The 16,883-nt window shown below is 43.3% G+C and overlaps 1 protein-coding gene across 32 annotated transcripts in view; it reads right to left on the reverse strand.

Annotated features, from left to right (window-relative positions):
* The window catches only part of MAP2 (microtubule associated protein 2), a 279,546-nt gene that overhangs the window by 6,373 nt on the left and 256,290 nt on the right, over positions 1-16,883 (reverse strand). The gene's annotated exons all lie outside the window — the stretch shown is intronic.

Below are 16,883 nucleotides of genomic sequence, written 5' to 3' on the forward strand. Positions count from 1 at the left end.
CTCAGGTTAAGAACAGTTTCAGGTTAAGAACGGACCTCCGGCACAAATTAAGTACGTAACCAGAGGTACCACTGTAGTCAGTATGAATACTTTCTTGGTAGCGGACTTCCGGTCTACTGCGGAGGACAATGGCAATGTGCTAAGTGTCGTCCACAACATGGAGTGGACAGAAAGGCGTGGAGGGTGGTGCTAGAGCTCAGCGCACCCCAACCCCCCCCCCAGAAGAGTGGGGACCCTAGGGCTCCAGCAGAGTGGAAAAACTCGCCCCCTGAACATCTCCAAGCTGCTGCTGTGCGCGTGGGAGGGAAGGGGCTTGAGTTCGCTCTCAACTCCAACACAGCCTGCTGCCGAAGCTATGATTTGTCACCAGAAGCAGCAGATCTTCCAATTAGAGGTAAATGTGAAATAAAACATTTAAAATAAAAAATTAGAGGCTAAAAAGTTTATTTGGCGAAACGAAAGCAAAACAGGAAGTCAGCTTCCGATTTCTGCGGATGAGCTCTGCAAAGGGAATTTTTTTGTGAATGGGACACAGAGACTGCCTACAGCAACGGAGAGTTGAAACATATATATATATGCAGGTTTTGGTGTCTTCGGGTGTCTTCCCGTGTAAGAGTCGGGGTGTCTGGGCGACGTTTCGACGAGGTCTCACTCGTCATCTTCAAGACCTCGTCGAAACGTCGCCCAGACACCCCGACTCTTACACGGGAAGACACCCGAAGACACCAAAACCTGCATTCCTGTACCCGTGAAAATCTACGAAAGCATATATATATATATATATATATATATATATATATATGTAGGTTTTGGTGTCTTCGGGTGTCTTCCCGTGTAAGAGTCGGGGTGTCTGGGCGACGTTTCGACGAGGTCTCACTCGTCATCTTCAGGCTGGTGCTTTCGGCTTCTTGTTACTGGAACAGAGCAGAATCTGGTGTTTGAGTTCCTATAAATACTGTTGAGGGGTGTGGTGTATAGCCTCCAACGTTCTGGGCAGAGAGGAAGTTCCTAGATTAGTGTGCCTTTTCTTCTTTTGTTCCTTAATTACTTGAGGGATATCTTGAGTGATTTCATGAGTGATATTCTGAATACCACTGGGTGGGTCATTAAGTGTAGATTAGTTGCTAAAGCTTTCGTGTCTTGACCTCTTGAGCTTGTGAAGAGTTTTTCTGAGAAGATGGCTGTGCTGCATTTAGTTGTGCTCTGGCTTGGCTTCGTGTATAGGGGCGAGCTGTAATTTTGTGCCTTGTGCCAGCCAGATCTGTGTAGGGATTGCAGGGGGGTGCAGCATCCGGAGGTGCCACTATAGTTTGGCTACTGGATGGAGTCTGTAGTATGTCTGTGGAGAGGGTCTGGGTTTGGGTCTGGTGTGGTTGATTGGTGACGGCGTTCTGTGTGCCTCTGGTTCTGGTGTCGGTTTTTGTGGGGAGGGCTAATTTCCAGATGTCAGGCAGGCGGGACGTGTCGTCACGCTTGTTCATGTTGTGAGGGTGTTTCTCTATCTCGATGGCTTCCATGATTATTCTCTTGTGGTGATGTTCCATGTTAAAGAGCAATTTGGAATCTGCAAAATTAATTTCGTGTCCTGTTTCTTTCATGTGTTGGAAAAGAGAGGAAGTTTTTTCTTCTTTTTTGACGGCATTCTTGTGTTCTGCGATACGTGCATTTATTCGTCTGTTTGTTTGTCCAATGTACGTGGCTGGGCAGACTTTGCAGGGTATTTCATAGACCCCTTGGTTTTCGAGCTGGATTTTGTCTTTTGGGTTTCTGAGGATATTGGCTATTTTTTGGTTGGTGCAGAAGGCTGTTTTGATATTGTGTTTATGGAGGATTTTGCTAATTTTGTCTGTAGTGCCCTTGATATAAGGAAGGAGGGCCATGCCATTGTTTTCTTCTGTGTCTTGGTTTTTGGGGGGTGTTTCTTTTTGGATTAGCTTCGTAACCTTGTTTTTCTGGTATCCATTGGCGATTAACACATTTGAGAGATTCTGTAACTCAGTTGTCAAGTGGTCTTTGTCAGCCAGGCGTTTGGTTCTGGAGATGAGAGTCTTGGCTACGGAGTTTATTTGTGCAGGGTGGTGGTGTGATTGTGCATGTAAGTAGCGGTTGGTGTGTGTTTTTTTCCGGTAAATAGCCAATATCCTCAGAAACCCAAAAGACAAAATCCAGCTCGAAAACCAAGGGGTCTATGAAATACCCTGCAAAGTCTGCCCAGCCACGTACATTGGACAAACAAACAGACGAATAAATGCACGTATCGCAGAACACAAGAATGCCGTCAAAAAAGAAGAAAAAACTTCCTCTCTTTTCCAACACATGAAAGAAACAGGACATGAAATTAATTTTGCAGATTCCAAATCGCTCTTTAACATGGAACATCACCACAAGAGAATAATCATGGAAGCCATCGAGATAGAGAAACACCCTCACAACATGAACAAGCGTGACGACACGTCCCGCCTGCCTGACATCTGGAAATTAGCCCTCCCCACAAAAACCGACACCAGAACCAGAGGCACACAGAACGCCGTCACCAATCAACCACACCAGACCCAAACCCAGACCCTCTCCACAGACATACTACAGACTCCATCCAGTAGCCAAACTATAGTGGCACCTCCGGATGCTGCACCCCCCTGCAATCCCTACACAGATCTGGCTGGCACAAGGCACAAAATTACAGCTCGCCCCTATACACGAAGCCAAGCCAGAGCACAACTAAATGCAGCACAGCCATCTTCTCAGAAAAACTCTTCACAAGCTCAAGAGGTCAAGACACGAAAGCTTTAGCAACTAATCTACACTTAATGACCCACCCAGTGGTATTCAGAATATCACTCATGAAATCACTCAAGATATCCCTCAAGTAATTAAGGAACAAAAGAAGAAAAGGCACACTAATCTAGGAACTTCCTCTCTGCCCAGAACGTTGGAGGCTATACACCACACCCCTCAACAGTATTTATAGGAACTCAAACACCAGATTCTGCTCTGTTCCAGTAACAAGAAGCCGAAAGCACCAGCCTGAAGATGACGAGTGAGACCTCGTCGAAACGTCGCACAGACACCCCGACTCTTACACGGGAAGACACCCGAAGACACCAAAACCTGCATATATATATATATATATATATATATATATATATATATATATATATGAATATATATATTAACTATCAAGTAACCTATTGGATTATAAATTGGAAGCTGGAGGAATTTGAACAGTATTTTAAAAATTGGTGGAGCAGAAGAGGAAAAGGGAAAAGAAAGGGAGCTAGCAGGGGACTCTCGGCACTTCTGTGGGGTAACCACAGAAAGTGGAAAGAGCCTGGAACAGCTTCCAAAGTAACTTCAATACTCCAAGAGATTGAAAGAGCTTGCCAAGAAAGATCTGTCGATTGAAACTCCAGCACGTTTGTGAATTAAACAAGAAGACAAAATGCCATGGGATTACATATAAGAAATAAAATGGAGATATAAATTCTGGAACTATTGCAAGTCACCACTGTTTGAAACAATTACAAGTAGATAAGTACAAATTAAAGAATAACCTTGTTTTTAAAGACATAAATCTGAAACTGAACTGGCCTAACATCTTTTTGCTTTATGGACTTTTAAATTACTTTCTTATTTTTTCTTCTTATTTTTTGCCCTTTTAATTGTACATTTTATATCTCCTGATTTATTGGATGTTTTCATTTCTCTCTGCCTTTTTTGTTATATGACTGTATGATTTGTTGTTGTGGGGAGGGAGAAGGCAGACAAAAGGGAAAGGGAAACTGGAAAGAGTCTGGGAGGGGGGAAACAACCTCATGGCTGGGATAGAGCCGGAACTTGCAGGTGTGACCTTGAACAACTCAAAAAACACTGGGAACCAACTGATAAGACATGTTGGGTAAGGAGGGAACAACAACCAGGAAAGTGGCAGCTGCAGCGGTGGGGGCCGCTAGAAGGGCTAGTGTGCGAGGAGAAACGGGAGATAAAGGGGAGAGAGAGCAAACAGATCTTCTTGCACAGCAACTCTTGGAATTCAGGAAAGAAATGGTTCAATCAATGCAAGAATTTACAAAACAGGTTCACAGTGACATGGAAAAATCCAATCAAACATTGATTGAACAAGTGCACAGGGATATTAAAAATTTGAAGAGTTTTGAAAGAGCAATTTGGGATATTGGGAGACAAGGCCAACAAACTGGAAACCAAAGTAGACAAACTAGAAAAACTTAAAAGAGGAGGTAGGAGAATTAAGGGAGAAACAAAAAGGGTTGATGGGAACTGTGGAAGGGGTTCAAGGGAAGCAGAATGAATTGGAGGACCAGATCCTCCTCTTGCAGCTAAGGGAAAGAGACAGGACATTACGAATTAGAGGCCTTCCAGAATCTGACACAGAGCCAAATTTGGAGACATTTGTTACACAGACAATCTCAGAATGGATGGGAGAAAGTAAAGACTGGTTGGATGGACTTTCAGAGAGCTGTTTCAGAATTAGATCGTGCGAAAGTCGAGAACAGATGCAGCCAGATGTTTTATTAACATTAGTAACAAAAAGAGTGAAGGATGCAATCCTTCAGAACAGCTTTGAAAAAAATCTTGTGGTTGCCGGACAGAAAGTAGACATTTTTAGGGAGATCCCACTGAAATTGAGATTTAGAAGAATCAAATATAGGTTTTTAACAACAGCACTCAGGAGAGCTATCAGATACAAATGGGAATTTCCAGAGGGCATTTCTTTCACATACCTGAAAAGGAGATATAGGCTAACATCAGAGTTTCAGGTGAGAGAGTTCTTTGACAAATGCAGGAGAGACTTAGATTCCAAACAAGACAGGGGAGACCCTTGAGCTGAACAAAAAGAGGCCTTGGAGCAGTTAGCATTGGAAGGCACTACACCAGAAAAAACAGATATTGCAACTGACTATGACATTGGCCAATCTTAAAATACTGAGCAGGAATGTGAATGGATTGAACTGCAATCGGATTGAGCATGTAATAGCAAAATAGAAATTAGACATAATTTGCCTCCAAGAGACACATATTGCAAATAAAGGGGGTCTTAATTAACAAAAAAAAAAAAGGTATGGATTTCATTTCATCAGATAAAACCAAAAAAAGAGGAGGTTTTTTTTTACATTAATCCTGCACTTGAACCCAGATTGATTCAGAACCATGAAAAAGGCAGAATCTTAATAATACAAGTTAAAATTCAGGGAGAGAAAGTGTTATTGGTTGGCACTTATGCACCCAACAATAAAAAAGTATTCTTCTTTAAAAAAATAGAAACAGAACCACACGAATTTGCAGATCAAAAGATGATCTTAATGGGAGACCTAAATGGAGTTCCAGAACAGACAGGCAGATCAGCCAAGCAAAAAAGAGACCAAGGAAGATAAATTACCAAAGACTTTTATTGATATGACTCAAAATCTAAATTTGATAGATATATGGAGAATGAGACATATGTTTGATACAGAGTTCACTTATTACAGCCATGTACACAATAGCAGCTCGAGAATAGACTCTTTGTGGATTTCCAAAGAATTGGAAATAAGAGTAAAAAAATTTGAAATTAACCCCAGAACTTTTTCAGACCATAATTCCTTGATTATGGAATTACAAAAAGAAAGCCAAATCTCTTTCAGATGGAGACTATATGATGATTTACTAGATGATCAAAAATTTGTAGAAAAAATAAAAAAGACCTTGATTGATTATTTTGAAATAAATAATCAAGGACAGACAAAATTACAGACAGTCTGGGATGCAAGTAAGGCGGTGGTGAGAGGACTCTATACAACAAAACTCATATAAAAGGAAATTGAAAGAGAAATAGAAACAGGAAATTCTAGAGGAAATTACTCAAAAGGAGAAACAGCTGCCAAATAAAGCAAATAAAGAAGCAGTGAAACAGGCAATTAAAACCTTACAAACTCAATACTCAACGATAATCAATGAGGAAATTAGTTGGAAAATAAAGAGAGTAAAAAAAATATATTTGAGCATGTAAACAAACCGGGAAAATTGTTAGCCTGGCAGTTAAAAAAAAATGAACAAAGGAACTTCATAAATAAAATTAATCTAAATGGAAAGATCACAGATAAGATAAAGGAAATTAGAGTAGGATTTGTTAAATATTCTTCAGATTTGTATAGACAAGGGAAAGAAAAAACATTCAAGAGTATATCAGAAGTAGTAACATGCCACATATAAAGGATGAACAAAGGAAGATTTTTAATACCCAAGAACTGCTAGAGGCAATAAAAGGCTCTAAAAATGGCAAGTCACCAGGCCCGGATGGACTTACGGCAAAATATTATAAAAAATTAAGTGAACAACTAGTGAACCCACTGAAAGATGTCATGAATGAGATACTGAACACAGGTGAAATTCCAGAAACATGGAAAGAGGCCTATATTACAGTAATTCCAAAACAAGACGCAGACTTGCTGCAAATCAAAAATTACAGACCTATCTCTTTGTTAAACAACGATTACAAACTGTTTGCAAACTTATTAGCTAACAGATTGAAAAATATACTAAATGAGTATATACATCAAGACCAGGCAGGATTTCTTCCAGGTAGACAAATGAAGGGGAATATAAGGAATATTTTGAATATCATACAATACCTGGAGGCTAAAAATGAAAAGAAAGCAGCAATGATGTTTATAGATGCTGAAAAAGCTTTTGACAGCGTCTCTTGGAAATTTATGACAAAGATATTAGACGAAATCAAAAGTAGGCCTAAATTCCTAAAAGGAATATCAGCAATCTATTCAGAACAAAAAGCAAAATTAATTATAAACCAGGTAATAACGGATGATTGTAAGATTCAAAAAGGAACCAGACAAGGATGTTCACTATCACCATGGTTGTTCATCCTGGTACTGGAAGTACTTGCCAGAAATATAAGAGCAGATAAAGAGATCACAGGCATTAAAACTGGGAAAAGTGAGTTTAAATTAAAAGTATATGTAGATGACTTAGTGATAACAGTGGAAGACCCAAAAACTTCACTCCCTAAAGTAATAGAAAAGATTCAGAAATTTGGGGAAGTACCAGGATTTAAATTAAAAAGGAATAAAACTAAATTATTAGTTAAACATTTGAAGGAAGAAGAAAAAAATAATGAGGCAATGTTTAAAAGGAATTATTAAAATAATGAATAAGCCAAAAAGGAGATTGAAACACATGTCAACATTCTACATATCTGGCTAGACTTAAGTAAACAAAAATGTTTTTAGCAAGTGACAAAGAGAGTACAGTGAAGGCGTCTTGCCTGATGCAAATAAGCAGGGAGTTCCAATGTGTAGCTGCTGCCCCACTAAAAGGTAAGTTTATTACAAATGCTTTACCACTGACCCATGGCCTTTCCTCCCCAATAACCTGAAGTAGAAATTTGCCCTTCTTAATAACAATGCAACAGTGGCATTGCAACATCTATATTTTCAGGCAACACAGATGTGAAATAATACAAGTGCCATAAACTAAAATGGAAATGTTGAATGTGAAAGACTGTGCTGTGGTACTCTTCTCATATATGCAGTCATTTGTAACTGCAGTGGTTTATCATATGTGGCTATTGTCTTGTCACTAGCAAATGTCTGTTCTGAGGTTTTTGTATCCTTTCTTTTATGGATGGAGATTAATCATAGAATCATAGAACTGTAGAGTTGGAAGGGACCTTGAGGGTCATTGAATCCAACCCCTTACAAACTTAACAGCTGATGACTGGAATGGCCAAGGCAACTGTCACAAGATTTTTGAACAGTTGTGTATGTTATTTTAGGTGATTTGGTTATTTTAAAAACCTTGACAGGAGAGCACTGACCCTCAAACATGAACCCTGGATCTAATTCCTGGAGAAGTGTGAGTCAGATGGATAACAAAAACCCCTTCCCAATTTCTGTCCAGCCTGCCTGTTGCCAGCAGCAAGGAATCGGCAACACCTCTGAGCAGTGGTCAGGAGGAAGAATTTGCTCCACAAATGCAGATTCAAGGGGCAAAGAAAGTCCAAACTGCTGCAAGGTCTTGTGAAAGCCTGATTTAGAAATACAGTGCCCCTTGATTTAGAAATGCAGCAAGCTCTTCAACTGGCATGGCAGAGGCACACAGGAAAGAATCATACAATCATAGAATCATAGAATCATAGAGTTGGAAGAGACCACAAGGGCCATCGAGTCCAACCCCCTGCCAAGCAGGAAACACCATCAGAGCACTCCTGACATATGGTTGTCAAGCCTCAAGAAGACTCCACCACACTCCTTGGCAGCAAATTCCACTGTCGAACAGCTCTTACTGTCAGGAAGTTCTTCCTAATGTTTAGGTGGAATCTTCTTTCTTGTAGTTTGGATCCATTGCTCCGTGTCCACTTCTCTGGAGCAGCAGAAAACAACATTTCTCCCTCCTCTATGTGACATCCTTTTATATATTTGAACATGGCTATCATATCACCCCTTAACCTCCTCTTCTCCAGGCTAAACATGCCCAGCTCCCTTAGCCGTTCCTCATAAGGCATCGTTTCCAAGCCTTTGACCATTTTGGTTGCCCTCCTCTGGACACGTTCCAGTTTGTCAGTGTCCTTCTTGAACTGTGGTGCCCAGAACTGGACACAGTACTCCAGGTGAGGTCTGACCAGAGCAGAATACAGTGGGACTATTACTTCCCTTGATCTAGATGCTATACTCCTATTGATGCAGCCCAGAATTGCATTGGCTTTTTTAGCTGCCACGTCACACTGTTGGCTCATGTCAAGTTTGTGGTCAACCAAGACTCCTAGATCCTTTTCACATGTACTGCTCTCAAGCCAGGTGTCCCCCATCTTGTATTTGTGCCTCTCATTTTTTTTGCCCAAGTGCAATACTTTACATTTCTCCCTGTTAAAATTCATCTTGTTTGTTTTTGCCCAGTTCTCTAATCTGTCAAGGTCGTTTTGAAGTGTGATCCTGTCCTCTGGGGTGTTAGCCACCCCTCCCAATTTGGTGTCATCTGCAAATTTGATCAAGATGCCCTTGAGTCCATCATCCAAGTCGTTGATAAAGATGTTGAATAAGACCGGGCCCAAGACAGAACCCTGTGGCACCCCACTAGTCACTCTTCTCCAGGATGAAGAGGAACCATTGATGAGCACCCTTTGGGTTCGGTCAGTCAGCCAGTTACAAATCCACTGAGTGGTAGCATAGTCAAGACCGCATTTTACCAGCTTCTTTACAAGAATATCATGGGGCACCTTGTCAAATGCCTTGCTGAAATCAAGGTAGGCTACATCCACTGCGTTCCCTTCATCTACCAGGCTTGTAATTCTGTCAAAAAACGAGATCAGGTTAGTCTGACATGACTTATTTTTCAGAAATCCATGCTGACTATTGGTGATCACAGCATTCCTTTCTAGGTGCTCACAGACTGTTTGCTTAATGATCTGCTCCAGAATCTTCCCTGCTATTGATGTCAGACTGACTGGGCGGTAATTATTTGGGTCCTCTCTTTTCCCCTTTTTGAAAATAGGGACAACATTTGCCCTCCTCCAGTCTGCCGGGACTTCGCCTGTTCTCCAGGAATTCTCAAAGATGACTGCCAGTGGTTCTGAGATCACACCTGCCAGTTCTTTTAATACTCTTGGATGCAGTTCATCTGGCCCTGGAGACTTGAATACATCTAAACTAGCCAAGTATTCTTGTACTATCTCCTTAGTTATTCTGGGCTGTGTTTCCTCTGCTGAATCATTTGCTCCAAATTCTTCAGGTCGGGCATTGTTTTCTTTATCGGAGAAGACTAAGGCAAAGAAGGCATTGAGGAGTTCAGCCCTTTCTGTGTCCCCTGTTTGCATTTCACCATCTTCTCCTCTGAGTGACCCCACCGTTTCTTTGTTCTTCCTTTTGCTACGAACATACCCATAGAAGCCTTTTTTGTTGCTTTTAACCTCTCTAGCAAGCCTGAGTTCATTTTGTGCTTTAGCTTTTCTGACTTTGTGTCTACACGTGCTGGCTATTTGTTTGAATTCCTCTTTGGTGGTTTCCCCCATTTTCCATTTTTTGTACACATCCTTTTTTAATCTTAACTCAGTTAAAAGTTCTTTAGATAGCCACGCTGGCTTCTTTAGGCACCTTCCATGTTTCCGTCTCACTGGTATTGCCTGACGTTGTGCTTTTAGTATCTCCCTCTTAACAAACTCCCAGCCATCATGAACTCCCTTTCCTTTTAGTATTACTGTCCATGGGATCTCACCCAGCACTTCCGTAAGTTTTATGAAGTCGGCTTTCTTAAAGTCAAGAAATTGAGTCCTAGTATGCTTGGCTGCTCCTTTCCGCTGTATAGTAAACTTCAGAAGAGCATGATCACTCGCGCCTAATGATCCTTCCACTTCTACCCCACTAACCAGGTCATCAACATTGGTTAGGACCAGATCTAAAATGGCTGTTCCTCTTGTTGCTTCTCCCACTTTCTGGACAATGAAGTTGTCTGCAAGGCCAGTGAGGAATCTGTTTGACCTTATGCTCTTGGCTGAGTTTGACATCCAACAAATATCCGGGTAATTGAAGTCCCCCATTACTACTATCTCCCTTCCTTTTGCATGCTTGGCCATCTGTTCCAGGAAGGCATCATCTATGTCCTCCGTTTGGCTTGGGGATCTATAGTAAACTCCCACAATGAGGTCCCTGTTATTCTTCTCTCCCTTAATTTTGACCCAAATGCTCTCACTTTGGCTTTGAGGTTCTAAATCTTGGATCTCTTCACAGGTATACACATCCCTGACATATAACGCCACTCCTCCTCCTTTCTTTTCTGGTCTGTTTCTCTGAAATAGATTGTATCCCCCCATTATTACATTCCAATCGTGGGACTTATCCCACCAGGTTTCAGTGATGCCTATTATGTCATATTTAGTTTGCTGTACCAAGAGCTCAAGCTCATCTTGTTTATTTCCCATGCTTTGCGCATTAGTGTACAGACATTGAAGTCCATTAATCATTCCCCCGTGTCTCTTATTTAAGGATTTTTTCCTCCCACCACTAGGTCTGCGTGCTGTTTGCTCCATTTGGTCTATGACATTTGGATGATCATCTTCATCAATCGATAGGCTCCTACCTTCAGGAGCACTGTCTCCCTCCCCCACATTAGTCAGTTTAAAGCCCTCCTGATGAGGTTTCTGAGATTTTTGGCAAAAACATTTCTCCCAACCGTTGTGAGGTGCAGCCCATCGCTTGCCAGAAGTCCATCTTCCAGAAACTGCAGTCCGTGATCTAAGAATCCAAACCGTTCCTGTTTACACCATCTACGAAGCCAGCTGTTCACTTCCACTATTTTTTCCTCTCTCCCTGGGCCACGTCGTTCAACTGGGAGGACAGATGAGATGACAATTTGTGCATTTAGTTGCTTCAATTTCCTGCCGAGAGCCTCGTAGTCTCTCTTGATCTTCTGGAGGCTATTGCTTGCAGTGTCATTGGTTCCCACATGAACCAAGAGGAAGGGGTATTTGTCATTGGGTTTTATGATTCCTTGCAGTCGTTCAGTTACATCTTGGATCTTAGCCCCGGGGAGACAGCACACTTCCCGAGACATCTTGTCAGGCCCACAGATCACTGCTTCTGTTCCCCTCAGTAGGGAATCCCCTATCACCACTACACACCTCCTCTTAGGTTTGGTCGGGGTTCTTCCATGAGCTGTCCGTTCCAAGGTCGCCTGCACATTCCCTGAGGACTGACTTTGCTGCTCGTCTTCATTTACCTGATCGACAGAAATGAGGGAGAGATCCTCAAATGGAGTCTGCTCTTCGTCTTCCATGCTAGGGGAGAGGACCTCAAAGCGATTGTGTATTTCTAAACAATCAGAACGAACCCTGGGCCTCCTACTTCTTTGAGTCACGTTTCTCCATATATCTGGTTCCTGTGTTGGTGAACTAGCCTCCTTCTCAGGGGAGTCCCCTGTCTCCTCCTTGATGGAGACGGTGTGGTCTGTTGCTTCCAAGAAGAGCTCTAGCTCTCTAATTCTTTGGAGCGTAGCTACACGTTCCTCCAGTTGCTGGACTTTGTTCAGGTTCTTTTCCATCTCAACTCTGACCTACGAGTCTGAATGAAACCTGCGTGATTCAGGCCTTTATCTCCTCATTTTCATCTGGACAGGAATTCTTGCTGGCCAAGGGCTTGGCCTGCATCAGGCCCAGTTGTTGGCCAATTGCAGCCCTTGGAGTCACCACACCCACAAATTTATTGTTAGATGCCCCATTTTGTCTCACATCCTGTTCCAAAGCCTGAGATTCATTTTTACAGCATAGTTCCCTAGCGTTTGATTCTTACCTGCCCTTGTAAAAGAACTCACCCTAAAGTATCAAAGTTCATAAAGAACTTATTTAAAAGCTTTCCAGCTTTTGCACCCTATTCTCAATTCTCAGCTGACTTCTCAGCAGAATCCAGTGCATCTCCTGCACCTGCAACTAGAGCCAGAAGCAGCCATCGCCTGGGGGTTGGGGGAGTCCTGGCCTGTGAGGGGCTTAACATCCAGCTGCTTCAGCAACCTTTCTGGACCAAGATTATTTCTTTGGGCACCTGCTGTGGCTCAGAGATTCAGCAGCACAGTGGTGGTTGGAACACCTGAAGACTTGCAGGGAGGGGTGGAAGGTTCTAGCACCTTTGCTACCTCTGTGCTTCCTACATCCGCCACTGGAGCCAGAATCTGTGAGGGTCAGGGGCTATAGCAGTTTCTCAGTGAGAGACAAACACCTGAATTTTTCAACTGCCAGTTCAAGGCCTGGAGTTTTCAGTTGCAGAGTGGCAGCTGGAGAATTAGGGAAGAGAAAACCTTTGTACACTTTTGCTAATAACTAGTGCACTATGGTCTATCTCTTGCATTTTATTGATATTGCAAGCCATCCTGCACTTTATTCTTGGACCATATACTCCAATCCACAGTTAAGCCTTCAAAACATTCTACTATATAAAACCAATGCTGGGGGGGGGGGGAGGAATGTTTAAAGTTTTTTTTTCTCCTGTGCTTCTTTCACTAGGTTACTTCCTTCCTGTGCTCATGACATCTTATGCAACTGGAGTTATGAGGCTGATTATATGCAATTTCCTGAAAGGTTTATGAAAATTCATGTATACCTCAGAGGCTATTATCCTCTGCATACGTGTGCATAACTTTCAATGATAATTCAGTCCCTAGGGGACCAATTCTGCCATCTTTCTTCACTCCAAATTCCCTTTGAAGTATATAGGACATGACACAGGCAGTGGAACTTTTAAGTTTAGTATGCACATAGAAAAAACCCATTAGATAGATAGTTAGATAAGACTGCAGCAATGCAGGCAAGGAAGTCTGGGCTGAACCCCCAGGCATAGGCCCCAGTCATTATACAGATAGACTATATTTCTAAAGCTTCTGAAAAGATTTAGTTAATCACACTCAATTGGTTTCCTGAAGTCTGGTTTGACCAGGTAAAAGAGTAATCCCCTGGGAAGTGCCCAGTTCACATCTCACCTCAACTACAAAGCCACCTCTTGGGCTTTGCAATATGGGAATTATAAAACTGACCTCCCTGATAGAACTTGCAAGTCTTGGTGACAGTGTATTGTTATTATCGTGTTTCTATGTGGTCTTTCCTTCAGGAAGCTCAATGGCATTAGGCTGTGAAAAGGTGCCTAGCCCAAGGTCAACTAGTGAGTTTTGTAGCTTCCTGAGGGCTTTGAACTTGGGTCTCCCAGCACTATTAACAACGACACCACCATGGCTCTTTGTGAAATGCTTTGGGCACTGATATGTGCCCAATAACTGCTAAGTATTATTATTGTTCATTTCAAATGACAGGTCCATTTCCATTCCACTCCAGCTGTAAACTGAAAGTTGCTCAGGGAGAGTAGGGTGGCTTCAAAGGTTAAGGTACTACAAGATTCTATGTTCAGTCTTCAACATCTGCCATTCAAAGGATCAGGGAGCAGGTGATGTGAAAAGCCTCTGCCTGACACTCTGGAGGATTTTGTCCTGGCCTTCGAACTGAACTGAACACCCTAGAGAACCAAAGCCAGGCTACACGAACCATAGACTGATACAAATCCATATATTCTAATCTCTTGCTTGAGGGACATCAATGGCAACTGAGTGTATCTTGTACCAAATAAGTCCCTCACATATCCCAAGCCAAAGGAAACATCATGCTAAAAGGCCAACTAGATGTTATGCTAAGATGACATCAGCAACCATCTCCCTACATGATATTCTGTCTTTCCCAAACTCCACTGCACATCATTGGCTGCTGTTGAGGAGTGGGAAACACAAAGCACTGTGATGTCAGGGTACAGCTAAGTTCCACAAGCCATTGTTATCGAGGAAGACGGTGCAGCTAAATGCACAGTTGCTGTTTTCAGCAGTAACTGCACGTCTTGATTCTTAAAAATCCAGGGTTCATTCTCACATTGGCAATCCTTTGAACACATTTTTGGCCACCTCTGAAAACTTGTGGATATGTGTTGTTGCTGTGATTAATATGAGAATCTGGGTCTGAGGAAGACCTGGTGTTGTAGCATCATCTTTGGCAGTGTCAGCTGCCTTGTAGCCAATTCTCTGTACTAATATGAAAACGTTTGCAGATTGGCAGGCACTGGTGTCATTTACACCACGAGATGGAGAGATAGGCGATATCTTTTATAATAGGGAAAGTGTTCTTTTCGCCACACAAGCTTGTACAGCACAGTTTCTGCTACTGTCCTGTTAACATATGAAGGGCAATCCTCATAACAGATCCCCATAGTGGGATTTGTTATCTCTAGAGGTTTTGTTTAGCTCACAGATCTCTCAATGAAAATAAGCATATTCCACTGATGGGATACATTTTCTTCTCTGGAATTAGTAGTGCATTGACACACATCTCTACATTTCCATAACAAGGAGGGGTGGGAGGGAAATAAAGATAAAATAAGGCTTGGCACACGTTGCAAAAATTCCCAATTACATTCCTTGGGACATCTTGCAAATCATTCATGCCGCCTGGTTGCTTCTGAATGCCCTTCCCTGCAGTGTTTTCTGTTCCTGACGGATAGCATGCTAAATTACTTCTGAAACCTATCAGACATGCCCAAGAGCAAGCAGCCTTAAAATTTTGCCAAGAATTGAATATTTTTACCCAGCAACCCCTTAAGAAGGAAAACAGGCAATTCTCTCCTGTTTAAGATCACAAGATGTACAGCTTCCTTGGCTTTTAGCCCCATATAAAACCAATTAAAAACTTCTTGAGGCACAAATTGTAAGCTTGGCTGCAATGCCACAGTGTGAGGTACGATTCCCCAAGGAGACGAGGGAAAGTGCAAGATTCTCTTTGGTCTCTCCTGTCCCATTTTACTTGCTATGTACAAAGTCGCAATAGTCATGCTCAGCTGAATCACATAGTGCGCCTTTTGCTGAGGTGTACGACTGCAGAATACTGGAGTAGGCCCTCTCCGATTGCATGGAGCCCGGACAGCCCCGTGGTTTTCTTCGGAGCTGAGGGCGATGAAACAATCGCTGAGACGGCTAGAGCGTCTGTGGCAGAAAACTCACTCCGAATCTGACCGGACACAGGTTAGAGCTCAACGCCGAGCCTACCAAGTGGCGATAGCGACGGCGAAGAAGACTTTCTTCACCGCCTCTATTGCATCTGCAGAAAATAGTAGCAGGAGACTCTTTCAGGTGGTCCGCAATTTAACGGAACCACCTTTACCACCGGGGCCTTGTAAAGACCCCAAGATCTCCTGCAACGATTTTGCAAAGTTTTTTGCAGATAAAATCACTCATATTCGGAAGGAGCTAGACACCACCGTGGGAGCAGGGCCGGGGCGGGAGAGTGCTAGAGCCCTGTCTGGTCAAGTTGCATGGAATCAATTTCAATCCGTTACCCCCGAGGATGTGGACAGGCTGCTTGGACGCGAGAAACCAACCACCTGGATCCTTGATCCTTGCCCATCCTGGCTAATAAAAGCAAGCCGGGAAGGGCTGGGCGATGGGCTCTGCGGGGTGGTGAATGCTTCCCTCTGTGAGGGAACATTCCCAGATCCGCTGAAAGAGGCGGTCATTAAACCGCTTCTTAAAAAACCATCTTTAGACCCGGCCAGTATGGCCAACTATCGCCCAGTCTCAAATCTTCCATTCTTGGGCAAGGTGATTGAGCGTGTGGTTGCTGAACAACTCCAGGCACGCCTGGAGGATGCAGACCATTTGGATCCCTTCCAATCAGGGTTCAGGCCTCATCATGGGACTGAAACTGCCTTGGTCGCACTGGTTGATGATCTCCGGCGAGCTAGGGACAAAGGTGAGAGTTGTTTCCTAGTTCTGCTGGATCTCTCTGGACCGTCTAGAGGGGTTGGGAGCTGGGGGCACTGTTATACAGTGGTTTCGCTCCTTCCTCCTGGGCCGTGTTCAGAAAGTGGTGGTGGGGGATGAGTGTTCAGACCCCTGGGCCCTCACTTGTGGGGTGCCTCAGGGTTCCGTCCTCTCCCCCATGCTTTTTAACATCTATATGAAGCCGCTGGGAGAGATCATCAGGGGGTTTGGACTGGGTGTCCATCAATATGCAGATGATACCTAGCTCTACCTTTCTTTCAAATCAGAACCAGTGAAGGCGGTGAAGGTCCTGTGTGAGTGCCTGGAGGCGGTTGGAGGATGGATGGCGGCTAATGGATTGAAGTTGAATCCTGACAAGACAGAAGTACTGTTTTTGGGGGACAGGGGGCGGGCTGGTGTGGAGGACTCCCTGGTCCTGAATAGGGTAACTGTGCCCCTGAAGGACCAGGTGCGTAGCCTGGGAGTCATTTTGGACTCACAGCTGTCCATGGAGGCGCAGGTCAATTCTGTATCCAGGGCAGCTGTCTACCAACTCCACCTGGTACGCAGGCTGAGACCCTACCTGCCCGCAGACTGTCTGG

The sequence above is a fragment of the Podarcis vaucheri genome (genome assembly GCF_965113315.1).
Source record: "Podarcis vaucheri genome assembly, chromosome: 1".
Lineage (NCBI taxonomy): Eukaryota > Metazoa > Chordata > Lepidosauria > Squamata > Lacertidae > Podarcis > Podarcis vaucheri.